Below are 6000 nucleotides of genomic sequence, written 5' to 3'. Positions count from 1 at the left end.
TACAACTAAACTCTACAACTAAAGGAACTGGAATAAAAAGGACAAATGAAGCCCAGAATTAGTAGAAAGAAGGAAATAATAAAGATCAGAATATAAATAATGAAATCAAGACTAAAAAGACAATAGAAAAAGATCAATGAAACTAAGAGTTGGTTCTTTGAAAAGATAAACAAAATAGGCAAACAGCTAGACTCACCAAGAAAAAAGAGAAAAACTCAAATAAAATCAGAAATAAAAGAGAAGTTACAACTGATACCACAGATATACAAAGGATCATTAGAGACTGTGATGAACAATTATATACCAACAAATTGGACACCCTAGAAGAAATACATGCATTCTTAGAACTGTTTAATCTTCTAAGACAAAACTGGGAAGAAATAGGAAATCTGAACAGACCAATTACAAGTAAGGAGACTGAGTCACTGATCAAAAACTACCCAACATACAAAAGTATAGGACCAGACAACTTCACTGGTGAATTCTACCAAACATTCAAAAGAGATTTAATCTCTCTCAAACTCTTACAAAACACTGAAGAAGAAGGAACACTCCCAAACCCATTTTATGAGACCAGCATTATCCTGATACCAAATCCAGATAGGCACATCACACAAAAAAAGAAAATAACAGACCAGTATCTCTGATAAACTTAGATGCAAAAATCATCAACAAAATATTAGCAAACCAAATTCAAAAATCCATTAAAAGGATCATACCAGGATCAAGTGAGATTTATACCAGGGATGCAAAGACATCCACAAATCAATCAACATGATACACCACATTAACAAAATGAAGGATAAAAGTATTTGGATGCAGAAAAAGCATATGAAAAAATTCAACACCCATTTATGATTAAAAACTCTTAACAAAGTGGGTATAGAGAGAATGTGAACCTCAGCATAATAAAGGTAATATATGATAAGCCCACAGTTAATATCATGCTCAACAGTGAAAAGCTGAAAGCTTTTCCTCTAAGATCAGAAATAAAACAAGGATGCCCTTCTACCCACTTTTATTCTACTGAGTATTAGAAGGCCTTGCCAGGGCAATTAGGTAAGAAAAAGAACAAAAGGTATCCAAATTAGAAAGAAAGATTGTCACTATTTGTGGGTGACATGATTATTATATAAGAAAACCCTAAAGAGTACACCAAATAATTGTTAGAACTAAAAAGCAACTTCAGCAAGGTGACAGGGTACAAAATCAATATATAGAAATCAGTTGCATTTCTATCACTAACAATAAACTATCAGAAAGAAATCAAGAAAACAATCCTATTTACAACTGCATCAAAAAGAATACCAAGGAATAAATTTAACCAAGGAAGTCAGAGACCTGTATACTGAAAACTAGAAGTCACTGATGAAAGAAATTATAGAAGACACACAGAACTGGAAAGGTATTCCAAGCTTATAGATTAGAAAAAGTAGGGGGCACCTGGGTGGCGCAGTAGGTTAAGCCTCCGACTTCAGCCAGGTCACGATCTCGCGGTTCGGGAGTTCGAGGTCTGGGAGTTCGAGCCCCGGGTCAGACTCTGGGCTGATGGCTCAGAGCCTGGAACCTGTTTCCGATTCTGTGTCTCCCTCTCTCTCTGCCCCTCCCCCGTTCATGCTCTGTGTTCATGCTCTGTCTCCGTTCATGCTCTGTCTCCGTTCATGCTCTGTCTCCGTTCATCCTCTCTCTCTCTCTGTCCGAAAAATAAATAAACGTTGAAAAAAATAAAAAAAAAAAAAAAAGAAAAAGTAATATTGTTAGGGGGCTGAGGGGAGGGGAGGGGAGGTGGGTGCGCCCCTGCCAGGTTCCAGGCCACCACACGGCCACCACCTGTGTGGATGCCCCTGGCGAGGGGGTAGGCCTCCATGAGGAGGGCAGGTTCTGCAGCCATCTTGGATCCTGGGCCCAAGTTGCGGACCCACAGGAGCAGGAAGAGGCCTCATTCCTCCAGCCATGGGAGCCAGTAGCAAAGGGCCACAGGCTGGATGGGGCTTGGAGGCTCTCCAACCTGGGCCTCCCTCACTGCCTGGCCCTGACCCTAGGCAGAGCCCCACTACGTACCCAGGCCTCAGAATCCAAGTCTGGCTATGGACACCCTTGATAGTAGAGCCTGAGGGGTAGGGGTCCCTTGTGTCCCCTGTTTGAGCTTGAGACCCTCATGAAGGGCACCGACGACCTGATTTGGTCATCCAGGGCACACCCTCCAACTCTGTGCTCAAGGAGGGAAGGGGAGGATTGCAGCCTGGGAGTTGGCCTTCCCTGGGATCCCCTGAGGCGGAGGGCTCCACAGGTCTTAGCTAGAGAAAAGGCAACAGTCTGGTACCCGCAGAGTGAACCATCCTACAGTATGGAGCAGGAACAGGCTTAATTTCACTCTAAGGAATTCCTGGTGAACAGAAGGTAAATGACTTGGGTTCCCCAGAATATCTCACAGCCCCTCCTGGAACTTCAGGGTCCCTGATTCAGGGTCAGGTCCAGGGCTGGCTGCAAAGATAAGTGGTCTTCCCCTCATTCAAAGGCCTCTTCTGGGCTCCCTCTCCCTGAGTGACAGTCACTATAACATAGTCCCTTTGTCTCCTCCAGCCTTAGGCTGCCCCTAGGGAAAGATGACCCCAGCCCTGCTTCACCAGCCAATCAGAGCTCTTTCCTGTTCACCATAGAGAGCTTAACGGCCTGGCTTTGGCTGGGCTCCTCTCCTGTTCAGAAGCCTCCTGCCTCCTGACACTTCTCTTGAGCCTCACAGCAAGGCCCTCCATGATTTAACCCAGGTTACCTTGACAACTATGTCTGGCTTCCCTCCTCCCTCCCCAGGCACTGAGGAAATCTGATGGAGTTTTCCAACCATTATGCAATTGCCCAGGGTACCCATCCTGCTCCTACTGGTCTGCCCTCCCAATACTGCCAAGCTTAGGCTCAACCTTCCCTACACCCCTAAAGGGGTTCTGGTCTCTAAATTATTCATATCTCCCAGACTCCTTTAAAAGACTGCTTCCCCAAGACTGAGATCCTTGCAGGCAGGAACACAATTGCTTTGCAATAAACTTGTGTTGCAAAAAAGGAAAAAGAAAAGAAAAATTAGTATTGTTAATGCCCGTATTATCCAAAGCAAAATACAAATCCAATGCAATCCCTATCAAAATTCCAATGATATTTTTCACAGAAATAGGACAAATAATCCTAAAATTTGTATGGAACCACAAAAAACCCAAATAGCCAAAGCAATCTTGAGAAAGAAAGAATAAATACAAAGGCATCATACTCCCTCATTTCAAACTGTATTACAGAGCTATAGTAATCAAACAAATGATATTAGAATAAAAATAGATACATAGATCAATAGAACAGAATAAACAACCCAGAAATAAACCCATGCATATATGATCAATTAATTTACAACAAAGGAGGCGAGAATATACAGGGGGGAAAGGACAGTCTCTTCAATAAATGATGCTGGGAAAACAAGACACCTACATGCAAAAGAATGAATCTAGACCACTGTCTTACCCCATACAGAAAAATTAACTCAAATGGATTAAAGAGTTGAATGTAACACCTGAAACCATAAAACTCCTAGAAGAAAGCACAGACAATAAGCTATTTGACATCAGTCTTAGAGATGAATTTTTGGATCTGATTCCAAAAGCAAAGACAACAAAATCAAAAATAAACTATTGGGACTACATCAAACTAAAAACCTTCTGCACAGCAAAGGAAACCATCAACAAAATGAAAAGATGACCTAATGAATGGGAGAAAATATTGAAAAATCATATATCCAGTAAGGGGTTATTATCCAAAATATATAAAGACCTCATATGGGGTGCCTGGGTGGCTCAGTCGGTCAAACGTCCAACTTCAGCTTAGGTAATGATCTCACAATTTGTGAGCTCCAGCCCCATGTCAGGCTCTGTGCTGACAGCTGGGAGCCTGCAGCCTGCTTTGGATTCTTTGTCTCTCTCTCTCTCTCTCTCTGCCCCCTCCCTGCTCATGCTCTGTCTCTCTCTCTCAAAAATAAATATTTAATATATAAATATAAAATATAAATATTAAATATATATATAAAACATACATATAAAGATATCATAAATACAACAGCAAAAAACAACCAATCCAGCTCAAAAATGGAGGATCTGAACAGACATTTTTCCAAAGAAGACATAAAGATAGACTGCAGGCAAATGAAAAAATGCTCAACATCACTCATTGTTGGGGCACCTGGGTGTCTCAGCTGAGTATCTGACTTTTGATTTCAGCTCAGGTCATAATCCCACTGTCTGGGATAGAGCCCCATGTTGGGCTCCATGCTGAGCATGGAGACTGCTTAAGATTCTCTCTCTCTCTCTTTCTCTCTCTCTCTCTCTCTCTCTCTCTCTCTCTGCCCCTCTCCCCAGCTTATGTGCTCTCTCTAAAAAAAGTAAAATAAATCTTAAAAAAAATCACTCATTATCATCATTAACCTCCCCAAAGTGACAAAAGATCCCTCTCTCATTTTTATCATGTATATTACAAACGCAACCCAAACATACACAACTTTGGGGTTTTAAAAAATGATTAGGAAATGTTTAAACAGGTGCTTAGTATCTTAATCTTTGGGGGAGAAAAGGGTGATTGGCCCCAATGTGTGCTTTTCCTCCCAGTTATATTGTTCCCTTTCCAGTATTTTGAAATGGCCCTAGTTTCCAAGGTAACAGACAATGGATATTGGGTAGTATTTCTTCCAGTTTAAGAGTTGTAGGCAGGTGCTCTTCAGGATGAGTGAAGGCCTCTGAGGCAACAAATACCCAAATGCTCTTCTTGAATTAATGACTAAAAATATTCAATTACTACAAACCTTAAAGTTGAAAAAACCTTCTCATAGTGACAATAGCAATTGACACACTTGGAGAGCTTTGCAATGCACAAGGCACTTTCCCGAGCATTTCTCACAGATCCTTCTGCCAATCCACAGAGGCAAGAAAGACAGACATTACTATTATCTATTCCACAGAGGGTATGGGTTGTCCACAGCATGGAGTTGAGATATGAACTGTGACCATCACAGGGATCTTCCCACGATACCCAAAACATACAAGTAATTAAAAAGAGATTATTTTCCCTCTTTAGAGATAAATCTCAGAGGAAAATTTGATTGATAAATGTTTTATTTGCAGTTTACATCGTCATATACTACAATGAGGTAGGCTCAGCTTTTTCTGGTGGAAAAATGAAGCTTGAATTTCCTGGGAAAACAAAAACCTTGAGCTGTGTGAAAAAACACAATTGGTTGGATAAACCACAGTGAGGAGATGTGAAATGTAAATGCTTCATGTAGCTGGGTTCTTTGTATCAGAACCAAACTCTTACTCACTCTACAATCCAGGGATATAAGAAAACCACTCCTAAAAGCAGTGAGGCTGGCCCTAAGGGTCCATCGTATATGAGGGCCTAAAGAACCTGCAGAAGGAGTGAAGGCTCATAATAGGAGTCCAGGGTAAGGGGCTAGGGTCTGGGTGTCTGTCCCTCAGATTCACTATTCTTGGACGGTTCAGGAATAAATGCTAGCCAGATTAGAGGTGGATGGATAAGATACAAAGAGAAAGTTAAAACTAAGAATTATCTCACTAATAAGGGCTTCCTGAGACCCTGAGAACTCAAGGCAACACTGTTTTGTGGCACTAGTTGTGTGGAAGGAAAGCATGAGAACACAATTGGGTGTAGAAGTTATTTCTGAAATAGCCCCTGTGTGAGCAGAGGCATCTTACTGTGAAGTAAACAGAGGAGAGTCAGGAAATATTATGTTCTTACACTTGTTGCAGCTCTTTTGTACATTCATTCATTCAGAAAGTATTTACTGAGGTCACACGTTGTGACAAGTAGTTGGAATACAGCAGTGAACAAAACAGATGAAATCTTACTCTTTGGAAGTTCTATCCTAGTGGGAGAAGGCAGAAAACAAATAAATTGTGTGGTGGAGACGGTTGCCATGGAAAAAATCAAAGCAGGATAAAGGGGATGTGGCTT

This window comes from Prionailurus viverrinus, chromosome B3 (genome assembly GCF_022837055.1).
Source record: "Prionailurus viverrinus isolate Anna chromosome B3, UM_Priviv_1.0, whole genome shotgun sequence".
Taxonomy (NCBI): Eukaryota; Metazoa; Chordata; class Mammalia; order Carnivora; family Felidae; genus Prionailurus; species Prionailurus viverrinus.
Note: the sequence above shows the minus strand (reverse complement) of the source record.